Here is a 17,500-nt window from a genome sequence, read left to right on the forward strand (position 1 = left end):
CTGATTTTTGCTGAGGGAGGAAAACCAGGGAACCTGTTGAAGGTTCCCTCAAAGCAGAGTAGAGAACCAACACAAAGTCAACCCACTTCTGGCAACCCGTACAGGAATTGAACCTGGGCCACATTGTTGGGAGGCGAGTGCTCTCACCACTGCGCCAACTCTGCTTCCCTGCTAGGAGGGTTACTTTTTTTTCAGAAAATAATTTTCTGGCTTTTATTACATTCATTTATATATCTATTTTTCATCCAAAAAAACAACCTCAATATATGCAAAAATTTAGTGATTTAGAGCTACAAAGAGTGAATAGGCCAGTTTCAAAAATACCATAATACTCTTTGTTTCAACTCCAACATTTTGCATAATAAGCATTTTTAAATTTCCCTTGGGACTTACAATGGCGCCATAAATAAATAAAAGCAACGCTTATTCAAAATTCTGGAGGGCAAACAAAGAGTATTATGGTATTTCTGAAAGTGGCCCACTGCAGGCCTTGGCGTGCCACTCCCACAATATTCGACCGAAATCGACCCAATTTAAACTTCTAGCCACCACGAGTGAGCAAAACGGTAGGCTTGAAAGATCTCAGTCTCACATAATTAAACAGACGCTGACGTTTGGTTAATTCTTCGACCTTGTAGGAATCATGACCTCACAAAATGAAACTGTGCTCGAACGAATACACAACCAAAGTAAACTGAGTCGCCGATAAGCATGTAACTGTGATTGCGTAATGTACAGAGAGCAAACGAAGGGTTGAGAATGCCATGATGTTTTCGTTTGTTTGTTTGTAGCGGTGTCCTTAATAACCAAGCACCTATTCAAGATATATAAGATTGTATGTCCAAAATAACGTAATCAAAAAGCCCCGACACCTACCTTGCGAAAGTCTCAACACTGGTGAAGCAACACTGGTATGTGGTATGCTCGTCACGGAACGACCGCGTGAGATCTGAGACTCAAGCCAAGTCTTTTGCGGTCAACAGTGTTGAATTGGAACGCCCTTTACTTTTTGCCAATATTGACAGGGACGACCAGTCCACAAAGAGTAAAGTGAAATGAGTTTTGTGGCCTTATGTCCTTATCACCTTCCCTGGTGATACGAATTGTTCCTGATGATGGTGAAGCCGTAGACTGGACGGTTCATCAGAATATCGTTTTTCGAGATGTTCTGGTATGATTTCTGTTATGCATTTATAAATAACTTAATTTGACAAGAATGTACGCCGGTTTGTGAAATACTTTACAACTTTTTCCTCAAACGAAATTTGCTTAGAGTGATGCAGTTCTCTGCGAAATCTTAACTAAGGTTTAAATTTTGGAAGAAAAGCAGCAATAAGTCTGATTCACAGTGTGACGTGCACACGTGCACTGCCGCCTGAAACTTTTAGCTCTCACAGTTCTTATTCTGGTCAGGGGAAGGTACTGCCTTGTTAATTACTTTGATCCTGTCTGAGATAAGATAAATATCCCTTGTTTTTGCTTTTTTTGAAAATGAGTTAATTTATGAGGAGTTGTTATAGACGTGTGAATCAATACATGTATGTTATCATCATCAGCATAGCATGTTATTATGTGACCTGAGCCAAGTGCTGTTATTTGAGCCCTTGTAGAATTAGACACTATTATTTTTAAGTGCCATGCAAGGCTAATTCAGAAAGCTACTAAATACTTAAATGGTATCTAAGGTATGTTTAATGTTAGGGGTCATCCAAGGCCATATGAATTATTCTTCCTTGAAGGTCCTTTAAGATCCTTAAAAAGATTTTCACCAGGGTATGTCACAGATATGATTTTGCTATTTAAAAATTAATAATATAATCATTGATTGTCTTGTGGACTGTCTTATCTTGATACAGGAGGCAATATCCCAGGTGATGCCTAATACTACTGCCACTGCATTTGAATGTAAGCATACTACTGTATGGATGACTGCTATTCATGGATGATATTTTTATTTAGGAAGTGTAGCTGTTTTTTTTGGTTTTGTTTTAATTTTGTGTTTGTTTTGTCTCTTTATCTTGTATCACTCACATTCTGACCTGTAAGACCTTAGAGGGCTGTAATGTCAGGGTTTTCTTTACGGTTTTAAGTAGCCGGAGTTTTTTGACGGTTGTGGGTCCGGAGGACCCACATGATGGGCTTTAGCCCATCGCTTCTAGGGGGGTCCGGGGCATGCTCCCCTGGAAAATTTTTGAAAACTGAATGCCGGAAAATGCATTTCCTGGCATTTTGGGCCATGAAACTCAGACATTAGGGGATGAATTAAGCTACAATTATACTATGAAAACCATGTTACTCAAAGAAAGACGAAGCGACATTTCAATAATACAACCCTATAAACAAAAAGTTGAGGGATATTTTTTGTATCTTTTTGGTGGTTTTGCTGGAGCTAACGAGCATGGCAAATATTGCCACTTGACAACGTGTAAACATGGCACATACTTTGAAGGACTAAGACCAGCAAAGGCTTCTGATTGGTTGTTAAATAAAGAAGCTGATTGGAGGATACTAATTGGCCAATGGCGTAAAGGATGTTTCGATCCTGTTTAAGTGTGAAGATGACACACATTCGTTCCATTGTGTAACTAGGGGGAAAATATGCTTGCAGAACTTGGTTGTAGTAATTTTGAAAATTGAAAATCACTCGAGCGGTTTAAGAGTGATGTAGTGTTTTTTCCGAAGAGTTTAGGAGTTCCGTAAAGCAGTGAGAGTTGATCAAGAGTGACGTTGGATAAAGATCCGTTGTCATGTTGAAGCGTAGAGATGCCCTCGAGAGGACAAGCACTTACGCGGGCAAGTAGGATTTAACTCCGAGGAGCGTTACGTTCAAGTGTTTAAATAAAGTCTAGGAGTCCTCAGCTTCTACGTTCGCTATAAATGATCAACTGAAAGGTTCGAAGTGGAAACGAAGGAGCGGTTAGTGAATGACCAGGGGCTAGTTTTGTTTCTCAGTTGAGTTGTGGTAAGAGATGCGTGAACGCAGGCTGAGCGTGTTGCTAGCAGAACATCATATGTAAATTTCCTTCTGGATTGAAAACAAACCTTTTGAAAGTGTTTCTTTGTTTACAAGTTTTTTTATGATTGCGGCGTGATTAAAGGAAGTTTTGCACGAACTAAAACGTCCTTGAGTGATTTTTCCTTCCGGTAAGATACAATTGGTGGCTGTTTAAAGATATTGAAATCCAATATGGCGGACAACAAATCATATTGTTCCTACTTTCCCGCCTCCACAGCAAGATTTTTTCAAAACGAAAGTCTCAAGCATAACGTTTTTAAACTGCCCTTGAGTCAGAAGTCTTTTATGTGTTTTCAGAAAAGATAGGCACTGCAAATTTTTATTTGTATTGAGCCCAAGTAGTTTAGACCTCATAAACATCATCTCCTCTACATGTCTTGACTCTTCAAACAATGAAAGTAGGCAGCGAAACCTGACAGAGAAGGCCGTGAACTTCGCCGGCTGCCGGCTCTTACGTACTTGTATATACAACCCTGTACTGTGGAGGAAAATTATTAAAGGGATGTCACAAAATCAATGGCTTTTTGACAATAAGTACAAGACTAATAATGGAGAGTTTGAATGTACAAAATCCCTGTGCTGTATATTAAATCAGTTGTATTCACTTCTCACTCATGATCTCTCCTTCCCTGTTATATTTGAGGTTACCTTAACTACATGTATGCTGCAGCTGGGCCATCAAAATAATTTATAGTCATGAGACCATCACATTTTCTCAACTGTTCAAAAAACATTTTTCCAGTTCAAAAAAAGTCTTAAATGAAAATCTTTTGATAATAACTGTCACATCGGTGATGAAGTCAAGATATTTTTGGGTTCTGGTTGTAGGCTGGACCACAATCCACAAATTAATTGATTGATTGATTGATTGCCATCTTAAACTTTGGTCAGACAAGGTGTAATGACCAACTACAATAATTTCCACCATTTAGATATAAATTTCCAGTAATTAAGTGCGATTTGCCACTGTACTTGTTGTATCACTGCAAATTCTTCGCTGTTAAATTTTATTCTAATGGCAAGAAATAAGAACGCTCAACATTAGGATTATTTTTCAATTTGCATTAATCCATTTCTTGCCTTGCCACACAAGACAGAAAAACGCATGTTTCAGGCAAAATTAATTGTTCTTGTGTGGACGCAAAACTCACTTAATTATGTGCACAAGTTGACTAATGTCAGAATTTTGTTTTCTTTAAGGCCAGCTTCATGCACATTTTCTTTTCATTTGAAATGTTTTAATTTGAAATTTTACTGCAGATGAAGATGAAGAAGGAGACAGAATAACTGTCAGAGGTGATGAAGAGCTGCAGGCTATGATCAGTGCAGTAAGTTGAAGATTTTATAGCAATTTTGGTCCGTCATGTACTGTATGTAGCTTAAAATGATAGCATACTTTTTACAAATTGTTACAAATAAATAATCCTACAGCTGTAGAATTAATGTCTGGAGGAATACTGATCCCATCAAAAAGACAACTGTTTAAAGCCTCTCAGGATTTAGCCTGATTCTCAGACGGTCCATGTCGCTCTTGTCACACTCCCTTTGAGAAAAGTGTGTGACACGAGAATTAGGCTACTGAGGATTAAGCATCGCACAGGAATTTAGATTTTCGCTTTAGTTTCAAAGCCAATCATTCTGTGACTGGCATAATCAGTGTTTAGTATCTGAGCACATGCAGATTGAAAAGCACACATCAGATGAAATGTATAGTTTAATTGTCCTATCCCTTCTTGAAATCAGTGAGAGTGTAAATGTTTGGTGTGAACCAATATCTTGGTCGTTAGTGATAAAACCATGAAGTTACATGTAGCATTTTACATTTTTATGATTACAGCACCTTTGGATTACATCTGAACGACTGAAAAGGAATTTGTCACAGGAACCTCTAATTGTTTATCCAAAAGGTAATAAATTGGCTTAAAAATGCTTAATAAAGCTTAAAAATTAAAGTAGCTTACGATCCCTGAATCCTCTGGACCTTAATGCTTGCCAATGAAGAGGTCCTTTTATTGTTTGTTGGCTCGCTCTTACTGGGCTTCTGATAGGATGCGGAAAAAAATTGAAAATTATGCAGAAATTTTTTACCAAATTACGCATAACATGTGTTGATTATGCGGAATTTGAAACAGTTTGTATAATGACTAACAATTTGGCCCATCCAGTGTATACATTTTTGTGGTACATGTACATGTACATGTATTTCATGAAATTTTGAAATGAACGTGGTTCAGAACATGAATATTTTAAAAGAATAATAAACTTAATATATACATGTAGATGCACTTTTAAAATTTTATTTTGACTTGAAGTCAACTTTGAAAAAGTCCTAGTGCTCCCATTGCACTGTAGTCGTTACCTGTAACCTTCTGATTACTTAGTCTACTTCAGATGCTCGATCATTGAGTTATAGGTGACTTTTGGGGACTAAGGCTATTACAAGACGGCTTAGGGCACAACTGTGCTGCCATACTGCATTGTTTTGTTTTATCAACCTTCTGAATTGGAGATGGAGAAGTAGGTTGACACTCCAGCAGGGCCACATTGTAGCCTAACTAGCTGGTGGTTTTGTCAGTTTTAAAGCACTCAAAAGAGCCAGGAAGCTATGAGGGGAATGGGGCTCCATAATCCCTTCAGAGCTTCTCAGATAGTTTTAGTTTCTTTGCTTGCTTGCTTGGTGAACTAACCTGCAGTACTGTATGTTCTATAGCGATCTTAGGACATGCATTTTAGCCCAAGCTAATATAATTAAGTCCACTAATTCTAAGAGTCTACTCCCTCTGAGCCCTTTAGTTCATTATTGAGCATTAATTAGATCATTGTATTACCAGCTTGCAGAACTTCAAGAAGAAGAATTTTTGTGGACTTACGGTAAGTCTATCAGATTTTCACGAAAATTGCTGCCATTTAATGCACCACTGCTCCTGAAAACAGACTAGTCAGTTATAATGGGAGAATGCACTAAGAATGTTCATTAGACCCCAGTTGTTCAAACGATAGATAGCGCTATCCGCCGGATAAATCACTACAGTGTATCCCCTGGATAACTCAATTGGTTTTGCTAGTGTTTATATATCCGCTGGATAGGGATTTATCCAGTGGATAGTGCTATCTATCGTTTGAATAACTTGGGCCAGATGAATTCAGGTTTCATTCTTTTTTGCCCCTTTTGTTCCCACCTTCCTAAAGAGAATTCTCTTTGAAGAGGGAATATTTTTTCACTGGCGTATCATCTTACACCTGACATTCTCTATAACAGATAAACACAAAAGCTTCACCAGTGAACAACGCAGTTCCACCAGTAGTCAACAGGCAACTAAATGTGTGAGTTTAACCTACACGTATGTGAATTACATCGTGATATATATGATTGTTTCTTTTTTACCGTTGGTGATTTGTTTTTAAAATTGATCATCACTCTCCACAGCATAATTATGTTTCACAACATTAAATTTTATTGCTGAATGCTTTCAAATGGTTCTTACACTGTAAATCTTAATGATCCCTTAAGATGTAAGAACTGTTAAAGAAAAGAGTGGTTGGGCACATGTCATGTAACTTGACAACCCTTTTTCCTACTTTCAAAGTGAAGCAAAACTAGATTATTGATTCAGAAGAACTATCTTTATTTCACCAAGGCTATAAAATAGACTATATCACAAAGATCAAATGGATGGTAATTAATATGGAAATGAAAATAATACATCAGCACACAAATATTCATACATAAATGAATTACATAAAAATATTGAAGATCCGTTACCAGGATTCATGCTAAGAAAGAAGTAAAATCGTTCTCTGGTAAAAAGTTTTGAAAAAACTATGAGCTTTCGACAGACTGAACTGCTGCCTTCAACGGATAAAAATGTGTGAATCTTAAGCGAAAGAAATTTAAATATAATGAAAAATTCGCATAAATTAAAGGATAAAAGCGTGTAGTAGAAAGAATGTTAAAAATGCTAAGAAAATTAGTGTTTCTTTAAGAGAATGTGATATTGTCTTGGGAGCGGGCACAAATTATTGTCTGCCCCAACAATCATGATATTGACTTAACAATTCTAAAATCATTGACAAAGCGAACAACCGGAGTAGAAAGACATTGGAGTCATGGCACACGGCAAAAACTGTTGGGGCAGACAATAATTCGTGCCCCCTCCCAAGACAATATCACATTCTCTTAAAGAAACACTAATTTTCTTAGCATTTTTAACATTCTTTCTACTACATGCTTTTATCCTTTAATTTATGCAAATTTTTCGTTATATTTAAATTTCTTTCGCTTTTAGGCTTCACACATTTTTATCCGTTGAAGGCAGCAGTTCAGTGTGTCGAAAGCTCATAGTTTTTTCAAAACTTTTTACCAGAGAACGATTTTACTTCTTTCTTATAAATGAATTAGTTAATAAATACTCAAAATTGGCAAACAAATACTGGTACAGGTGAAGACATGCACGGCGCCATAACGAACACCAGTTACTGTGGGTGTGGCAATTGCAGATGTAAGCTGGTAACAAAAGTAATGTGATTTCAGAGGTTGAGTATTATTTTATATATATACATGTAATTTCAATCTCTAATTTTGTTGAATACACACTGTAGATCACGGTGCGTACATTAGCATGATTAGTATAGTCATTATTTTTCTCTTTCTCATAGTGGCTTGCACAAGACTGAACGTGGTGACATCAGAAACATTTTAGCCAATGGTCAGGTATGTCCTTGACTATTAACTGAATAATTGGTTTGAGCAAAAAACCTTTTTTTATGAGGAACACTTGCATTAAAAGGAAACGTACATGTAGATATAAACGTTCAGTGCAATTACCATGCAAAAGAAAACACTGAGTCATGTGAGTCTGAGTTATGCACTAAGTGGAAGTTACAGCAAATGTTTTCATATCCTGACTTTTCACGCGAAAACCGATGCGTTTATAACATTTGTTGTAACTTCCACATGGTGCATGTAAGTGTAGCATCGTTTAACATGTAAATATGACCTTTGATATTTATATGGCGAATTTTGATGTATGTACATGTATAACTGTCCTGATGCACATGTACAACCACTTGATATATGTATGTCATTCTTATTTTGTAAATAGCTTATCTTAATGTTTTGTCCCTCTAAATTTAACAAGCGTAGGTTCATCTACATGTACATTCATGTACATGACTGTATGTTTATTGAAAAGTTTCAAGTAGCCCCTTCCCATGGTCAATTCTGATTGGCCAACTGATTTGTCTATACATGTACTATGCTACCAAACCTTGGTCAAACATTTTATTACAACAGCTTGTTTAAATTTATGTACAAGTTTGTCTGTATGACTTAGTCAGTACAATTAAATAAATGCATAATTATTTGTGAATCTGCAGGTATCGCACACTGACATTCAGCATCTGGACATATTAGGTCATGGAAACGGAGGCACAGTATATAGGTTTGTAACTAGAATCTGCTCTTTGTAAAACGAGTCAAGTGTGAGCTCTTTCTTATATGTTCGTTTTCTTTCTATTTTTTTTTAAGGGGGGGGGAGGGTTGGGTTGTTATGGAGATTGGATCAGCTATTAAATCTGCATTTTGTATAAAAGCAAAGTGTTTTGAAACTACTCAGTTTTGACAATTATTTGAAAGATAGGATAAATTTTGAAGGACACAGAGTGTATAACCACTAAAGATGGATGCCATCATGTTTGTTATACACACCCAAAAGGAAAAAAAAAACTTATAACAGAGTATCTCAATGTGAACAGGCTAATGAGAAAGTTCAAAGTTTGAAGTTTTGAAAACAAACTTTCATGGTCCCAGCTCTCTCAAGACTTACTATTCATTGTTCAAGTATCCAAAGAAATGTTTCTTTTTCACACAAAATATAGAAAGTCTCTACAAATTCAGGTGGGTTGGTGGTCTCACAAATCTCTTTGAGTGAGTCCTCAATTGTCCTTTAGTGGTGCTGGATTGCACTGTGCATCACTATTGATTGACTTCCCTGTGGACTGAGATGATTCCTGCACTCTTGAAGATCTTTACTGCGTCTGATTTGGCTTGCTGACTGCTGAATCTGTACTTTGGTGCTGGACTTGTGGACTTGCAATAGCTAGGCTTGGGCTCTTTGCTGGGGGACATTGGTTTCCAGGGTTAGGGGGCTCCCTCTGGAGTGACCCCAGCCCCTGATTACAAGGCGGCTTCTGGCCATTTGTCAGATGGCTGAGCGTCACTAGAGTCTGAATGTTCTGTTTGGCTACCTATGTACTGGGACATATACTGTAGGTCTTCGCATCAGTGGGCGGGGCAGCAGCCAATCGGATCTGCACTCGATTCTGGCGTATCTTTCCGTGAGGGGTATTAAACCACATTGTCCTTGGAGAGGACACTTTCTTGACAATGCCATGGGGCCAGGCTGAATCCTTGTGCTGAGGAGTGGATTTTTCATATACCCACTTTCCTGGCTGAATTGCACTATGGACACCTCCCAAATTTCTGTCATTGTGATAGTGATGTTTTGCTGTAGTACGGCGCCCCTCAATTTCAGTTCCAGAATACACAATAGTAGGCTGCAGGAGTTAAGGCATCATAGGAAGGATACCCCTTGTGCAGTGGGAGAGTAGCCCTTGAGCAGGAGAGTGTTCAATGTCCTTGTTACAATATAGTCTGGTAGTGCGGTAGCACCAGATGAATGTCCTTGTTCTTTTCCGGTACTGTCTTACCAGTCGGAGCAGTGTCTAATTGTATCCTGATAGATTTAGTCATGTCCTTGGTCAGTCCCAATTTTCCAATTTTAATTGGCTGAAGACCTTTCTTCCCTCCCCCCACCTCATAAAAGGTCAGTTTCACAATCCTCACTTAAAGTGATGTCTATAGGTGGCATGCCTGTTGTTTGAATTTGTGTTCATGACTTCCAAATGTTTGGTAAAAGGGAATGCTCCCATTCAACATGCGCAGGTAAAATGTCTGATTTTCCCACAGCCTTTTCTGGAACATCACTTGTTTGAAGCTGGGCATATAGAGCGAGGGTGTGAGGGCCAGGCTGCATAGTACTGACAAATATCAAATTTCCCTGGTAACTGGACTGACTTTGTCCCCATTCTTTCTCTGATTTACTTTGAAGTCAACTTGAATGACCTTTACCCCAGTTTTGCTCTGATTAAGCGGGTTTCCTTGCTCATGTATAGTTACATGTAACTAATTTTCAATGGGACCTTTGGCTTGCTGCATGAGTGCTTTTGCCTTTTAACATTTTTCAAAGCTCTTAGCTATCTGCAACACAGTTTTAAGTGGGGTGATTTCATTTAATTAGTGGCTTTGTCCCAGTGACCCTTATTAGCTTTGACATAACTCTCTCATTGTTGGTTCCTGATATGAATTTGTCTCTACGTACATGTAGCTGGTCCTCGCAATTAGCACAGTAATGTAGCCTCCTACCTTGTTTTTTGACTTGTCCTTCCTGGGCCTTGACTGATTCACGAGGTTGTTTTATTTGGGGAATTTTGTTCTCTCTGTAAGTACTCCTTCATTCCCCATGAAATGTTCCTTCAAATGTTTGAGAAGAATCTCCGGTTCCATCCGTTTCTCCTTTTACAGCTGAAAGCCTTGCATGAGGTTGTCGAGTTCTTCATTGCCAGTTATGGTGGAGCTAAAAGCTGCCATACATGACTTGTACCTTTTGCTGGCCACACTACATGTAGATCTAAAAAGGTTAAAACTAAATTTTCGACCGCCTTCTGCGGCCTTTTTCAAGGGATTTGTACATGTACTCTGCAAGTCACTGAATGCAAATATATAACAAAAGACGTCATTGTTCATTGCTCCCAAGGCAGGAAACCAGTGATGCGTAAACCCTAGGGAAGGGTGCTCTCTCATTAACAGAGTTCTTGTCCAGGAATGAATGTAACGATTCTAGAAATAGCCTTGTGCTATGCATTGTACAAGCATTGTACTATGATAAAAGGATCACTTCTTTTTTCCTTCAGATTTTCAAAGTGTGTTTGCTTAACACCTGCCGGTCAAAATTGGAGCTTTGATTTTTAACTGAAGGCTGTTTACCGTGAGCGTAAGTTTTGGATTTCACGGTCCGCCTTTACTCACGTCCAAAACTCACCGACTGGACCTCAGAGGGTTGGATCTAGGGAAAAGTGATGTCATTCACTCGATAGCTTAAAATTTCAGCGTGTAAACGTAGTTTATTATATTGTATGTAAAACACAAGTTTAAAAATCTGAAAGCCCGAAGCTCCGGTGCTGCATAGTAATTCAGTCACGTACAAACGCATTGCATTCCTAAACTAGTGAGTATTTGACGTCATTTTTTCCTTGGTCCAGCTCTCTCAAGATTTTAAAGTTAGTAATGGCGGATCATTAAATAGAAAAATCCAGTTAAAATATCGAAGTGTCTTTTTGAAATAAGGCTGAAAACTTGGGTCGCTTAGTGTTTAGTTAACATGGTTTTGAAATCCAAAGGAAAAAAGGTTTGATTTTTTTGTCATACATGTAGTACCACTTTTAAATTAAGAATTAGTATTGCACCAATACTATCCTTCATGTTGTCCTTAGGGCATTGCATACGAAGACTAATAGAATTATTGCAGTTAAGGTAAGGTTCTCAGTATTTGTTGCCTTTGATCTACCTATTTGGTTTCCTTTTTTTGGTTAGTTTAATTCGTTTTCATAAGTGAAAGTTCGTCGTCGTAAGGGAGAAACTTAAGTATTACCAAAGAATCCTAAAAATTCCTGTATTGAACATCTCAATAGAGTCGTCTGGGAACTGGTCAATTGCTAGTTCCATTTTCCTTGAGAGGTCAGAGGATGTTGAATAATGTATGAAACTTGTGTATTAAACTGTTAGCGTTGAAGTTGACTTGCGGTGTTGTTGAGTAGACATTAATCACCCCCTCTTTATTTTTCAATTTCTCCACTACAGCTAAGAAGATGATCTTCAGCAAGTAACCCGTACAGGCCAATTAACTTATTATAGATCATATGAAAGTCTGTTTTTTTTTTGTGAAAACGAGTTGAAAGAAAGTTTAAATTATCTCTTCCTTCATATGCAAAGTTCAATAAACGATGCTCTTGAAATTGCTTTGAAAAGATGCCAATCACGTGATCTAAAATGAGGCCACCGTCGGGGTTGACAGACCTGCACAACTCCCAAGCTTAAGCCTGTGTGTTAGCCTTTTTCATATGGCTTGGCTCTTTCGAGTATGTCTTTGAGCGATCGACTTCTCCTGTGCGATATGCATGGTGGATCTTTGTAGATTTCGCTCAGCAATGGTTGCTGTTTTATTTTTAAATACCAGTTTTTTGAGGATTGTTTTAGCTTTGGCATCGATGGATGATATTGCGTGACAAAAGGGAAGATTCTTTTGTTTTCCCTTTGTTTTCGTAGAAGGGCTTGCTCTCTAATATCTTCAAAATTTACCTTTGAGAGAGTCGTGTTTATAAGATTTTCTGAGTAGCCTCTCTCTAGCAAACATTTATTTGGAAAAGTTTATTCAGAGAAGTCTTAGAGCCTCTCCTTTGATAACGCCTTTTTAAACTCCCGATGGGTGAGACAAACTGAAATGTGTAGATTGGAACGTCTCAGCAGGCTTAAAATGAGTGCGCACATCAACGACTGCGTCTTTTTCAAATCATTTGCCTTTGTAGATGCTGGTATCCAGGAGTGTTGTTTCCGTTTCGGAAACTTCAGACCTAAATTTGATCGAGGGTGATGTTCATTTTCTTGTTGAATGAACTGCATTATTTTGTCTCTGAGATTATGTCGTCTATGTAGCGTTTCCAAACGAGCGGTTTAAAGGAGCTCCGTCACGATATTTTGGGTTCAAAAGAGACATAAATTTTATTTAAGTTATGGGGAAATAATGAAAATAACAATTTGTTAGTGAAGATAAGAACCAAAGAGACAAGAATAAATGCAAGCATGACCAGGATGGTGAAGGATGCAGAAGATTAAAACGGATTACAAACGATATTTTTGATAACTGAGGCTAAACTTTTCAAAACCCAAGACCGTGACGAACCTCCTTTAAATTCGCTTTGGCTGCAGATCTCCGTTTCTACCTTACTCATGAAGGCAACTGCCATTTTGTGCCCTTGGCCGTACCATGTATTTGCGGGTAGTAGTTAAGTGTACTCTTAAAGTGATGTCCAATGATAGGGAGTTTAAGCACGCGACGTTTTTGAGCCGCGGACGGCAACCGGAAATGAACATTTCGCGTGCCAGGACAGTATTTAACCTAGTCATCTTTACTGGACGAAAGACACTTAGCAATAGAGAGCTTTGGATTCTAGGACGAAGACGAGAACGAGTACGAGATTTGATTGCCTGTTTTTAGCGAAAACACTTAGAAGATTTATAACCCTGACGATTAATCTTACTCTTTGTTAGCAGCATAGATTGCTTAGTTATTCTTATTTCTGATAACTGAGCCTTTTTCTTATCGAAAATGCCAAAACTGCTACCGTGTTGGTGACTTGTTTTTACACGACGACTTTTTTGCAAAACCTCGTACTAAAATGAGGACGGTATCACGTCTTTCCCGCCAAAATGACGCTAGTTTGCTCGCGCTCACTAAAATCATACCCGGCCAATATCTCCATTCGCCGGCTCTCTTGTTGAAAACCCTGAAGTACTTTTTTTCTTCATTATTGTTGATAGGTTATCCCTTTAGATGTTACTCCCGCTGTACAGAAGCAGATTATCTCAGAATTAGAAATATTATTTCAGGTATGTGGTATTCGCTCTCTGTTTACCTTTACCTTAACAGAAGTTTTGTCTATTCACTACTTGCGCAATCCAATGATACACCTCCAAAACTTTTGCATAACCATTGTTTGCAATTTCTCCTGGGACATGAAAACAATGCATGCCTATGCAGATGTTTGGAGAATAAAAGAGGTGTATTATGGGATTTGTGCAAGTAGTGAATTAACCTTGATACAGGCATGCAGTTAGATAACCATTTTATCTTACGCTCTGTAGATACAGAACATTTTAGAGATTGCGTCTTTCATGAAAAGAGTAGTACTCGCTGAAAGTAACGTTTCTGGAAAACGATCGAATTCATACTAGAGACTTAAAGATCCGTCTAGGTAAAGCCTATATACTTCATATGTATGTTTAGCAGATGCAAACAGACAGTTCATATATCTCTTCTTTTTAAACTCTTCTTTAATCCAGTTTACCAAATAGAACATTTTTATAATATCATTCCTCTTGCACCGTCGTGTCGTGTATACTAGCTTATGTCGGTTTTGGGTTTGTACTGACTAGTGTTTCAACGGATAGCGCAGTGGTGAGAGCACTCGCCTCCCACCATTGTGGCCCTGGCTCGATTCCCAGATCCGGCATCATATGTGGGTTGAGTTTGTTGGTTCTCTACTCTGCTCCGAGAGGTTTTTCTCCGGGTACTCCGGTTTTCCCCTCTCCTCGAAAACCAGTATGATTTGATATGATTTCATTTGTGCACGACCCCACAAGCATTAAACATTATTGTGTGAAAATAAGTTTATATTACTACTACTATTATTATTCCAGGAAGCCATCCAGCTCTATTTTAGAACACTCCAGACACTTTTTGTGGGTGACATTCAAAGATGAACTACAATACTCGTCACAAATCGTTGAAACAGACACCGGTTCTCTCGAATTTTCTGGAAAAATCCTGCGATTTCTACTTCACACTGTTTTCCCCCCTGAAATGTGCCTTCTCCCTCCCCAATGTTGAGCCATGGGCGTTTTGAAGCACTGAGACCACTGTCATACCCAAATCAACATTGGGGAAGGGGAAACAGACACAAGTGTTTCAAGAAATTTGACGAGTATTGTAGCATTTCTTGCCCATGTTCTTTTCAGACTGATCATCCTTCCCTTGTTTTTAAATACAATGATCTTGCATGTGTTGTCTCCCTCTTCTATAAAATCTTTGTCTCTAAGCCACGGACAGAAAATTACGATTTACGTAGCTTCCGTTTGCCTTATTTACTGATATGTTGTCGTTTTTTGGTGTTTTAGTGTTCTTCAACTTTTATAATTGAATTTTATGGAGCATTTTTTGTGGAAAATAGGTATGTGGTTGTCACCTTTAGTGTCTGTACGAAATCAACGATCACTACAGCCACAAGAAGCAAAATATGCTTAAGTGTTTCCACGCTTGTTGATATCTCTGTTATTTTTTCACCAGGATTTCAATTTGTACAGAATATATGGATGGTAATGATCGTTTTCTTCTATTTTCATGAATTTGTTGTGTAATGATCTGATCATAACTAACTGTAAACGGGAATTTGCGTGGTTTTTTTGTTGGCACACCACAGACTCAATTGTCGTTATAGACCACCTTTACTGTAGAGCAAACGTTTCGCATCCATGACCAACCCGGGATGTTTTGACGTCAGATTCGTTTTGGTATTGACACACAAAACATGATAATTTAACTAGAAACCAGCCTGAGCTCTTTTGTTCACTTCTGAAAAGGACTGAAATTTTTTTCATTGTTCAAGGTATATACACACTGGAATTATGTTATTTGCTAGTCCTCTGCGCTAACATGGCGCTGTAGATATGTACACTAACTTCCTTGAAATGTCAACTTTTTGTGCTCTTTTTCCAAAATGTTGTTCAAATCAGTAATTGTATATAGAGCGGTTTTCAATTGAGTGTCGAAAGTAATTAGCGAATTACTTTGATTTTTGCATTACTTCACTCAGTAATTGGTTCAAAGTTCTCCCGCCAGTTTTTCAACCAATCAGAAGTGAAACCAAAACCAATTGTGGCCCGCGTGTGCACAATTTCCCGCGCTTTGTGTCGGCTACGTGTAATTACTTTGAATTTTGATTGGTTTACTGGCTTGTCTCCGTCCTTTTTGATTGGCTAAAGAAATTACTTTGGTTTTGGTTTTACGACACTCATTTGAAAACGGCTCTATTTGAAGTGCAGGTTATAGACGAAAGATACTAGAAGTGATCCTTGCACTTGTCTCGACAATTAATTAGCAAATTGTTCCTTATAGACATATGGGTGGTTTCAAGGAGATGATTTTGAAATGTTTTTGTTAGGTATCCAGTTGTCTTGGAGTCATAGCCTCTTGTAAACTGTTAGTAAACCGAACGTTCTGTTGTGTAAACTTACACTAGGAATCAGAATACTCTTAGCCTGTTCCAGGCTCTTAGATAGTGAGGAAACGAAAACAGCTGCGCACGAAAAACGGGTGGGGGCTTTGTTTTTCATACGCAGTTGTTTTCGTTTTCCTGACTATCTGGGAACCTTAAACAGGCTAGAATACTCTGTATTAAACGAGTTTGACGATAGTCACCAATCCCGAAAAGTTTGATCCTCTCAGTCCTCTACCTCTTTGTTTTACTTCGCGAACCTGGCCGTTGTAATGTTGTGATCTTAAGAACGGCCATAGTTATTGGCATAAAATCGAAAGAATTGGAGTCTTTTTAAGTAAGCAGTAAAACAGTTGACGATGGAGATGTAGTTTCGTCATTAATTCGTTGCCATCAAAACTGTAGGTGGTTCCCTTGACGTCTATGGCAGTATACCAGAACCTGTGTTAGGAAGAATTGCAGTTTCAGTAAGTTAACTTCACAGGCTTTCGTCTGTAGGACATCGCAGCGGATATTGATTCAACCGTTTCTATTGGTTTCAAGCTGTGAAGTCGCAGTAAAAAGTTAACATCAAGGAAAACTTGACCAGCTGTTGGACTTTCAGTACGAGTGAATTGTACGATAAAATGCCTGCAGTCTTCAGTAGCGAACGTTTGATCAGTATTATTCTTTGCGAAGTGTGTGACCGCCATTTTAAGGAAGAAGGTTTAGGAGAAAAAGAAATTGCTAGCGAGAGTAGTTATCGTTTTCTCCCACTGCTTTTTCTTCTTTGGTTTTCCCTTGTCTTTTGGTTGTGATTCATATCTTCATTGCTTTTAATTTAATTTATGCGACTTAAACTAAGACTCGCAATTACTTGGTGGGGAAGTCGTTGTAGGCAAGCCAGTAAAAATCCTTGACACAAGGGATTTACGTGAATGAATCCTGCAATGTCAGTCACAACTTAAATTCAGGAGTCCCTCCCTTGGATCGTAAGGTAGAATGCGATTGGCTGGCTAACCAAACGGAAACTCTGGCTTGGATTAGAGACTGAAAGCATAGCATAGGAAAGCTGCTTCGTTGCCATCACTCTTCTCTGATTCATGGCCTCTATTGAGTTATCAGTTCGTTGTGTGAGCGTGATGTTGAGCGAGCCTAGCCTACAAGCAGCGGCTCTTCCGTTGAAATGGCGCGCGTTCGAAATATATCAGTGGGCTTGGTTACTAGTTTCGAAACTAATGACCAAGCCCCAAAATTTCAATTGGGCGCCATTCTCAACGGAAGAGCCTGCAATCATGAACGTGTTTTCCTTACATCGTGTATATTCTAATTTAGGTGGTCAAAGGACTTCTCTATTTGTGGGAGCTAAAAATTATGCATAGAGGTAAGAGCAGGGTA

General features: G+C 38.4%; 2 protein-coding genes and 1 pseudogene across 2 annotated transcripts in view; 1 reads left to right on the top strand and 2 right to left on the bottom strand.

Moving 5' to 3' along the window:
• The window catches only part of LOC138042937 (translocator protein-like), a 6,714-nt gene extending 5,787 nt beyond the window's left edge, over window positions 1-927 (bottom strand). The window contains exon 1 of the mRNA XM_068889005.1: window positions 877-927. The gene's annotated coding sequence lies outside the window, so the exon portion shown is untranslated. The remainder of the gene's footprint in view (window positions 1-876) is intronic.
• LOC138042932 (scavenger receptor cysteine-rich type 1 protein M160-like) overlaps window positions 1-17,500 on the bottom strand; it is a 355,331-nt gene that overhangs the window by 41,742 nt on the left and 296,089 nt on the right. The window lies entirely within an intron of this gene.
• Window positions 992-17,500, top strand: part of LOC138042900 (dual specificity mitogen-activated protein kinase kinase 5-like) — a 35,937-nt pseudogene continuing 19,428 nt past the window's right edge.

The sequence above is a fragment of the Montipora capricornis genome, chromosome 3 (assembly GCF_036669925.1).
Source record: "Montipora capricornis isolate CH-2021 chromosome 3, ASM3666992v2, whole genome shotgun sequence".
NCBI classification, from domain to species: domain Eukaryota; kingdom Metazoa; phylum Cnidaria; class Anthozoa; order Scleractinia; family Acroporidae; genus Montipora; species Montipora capricornis.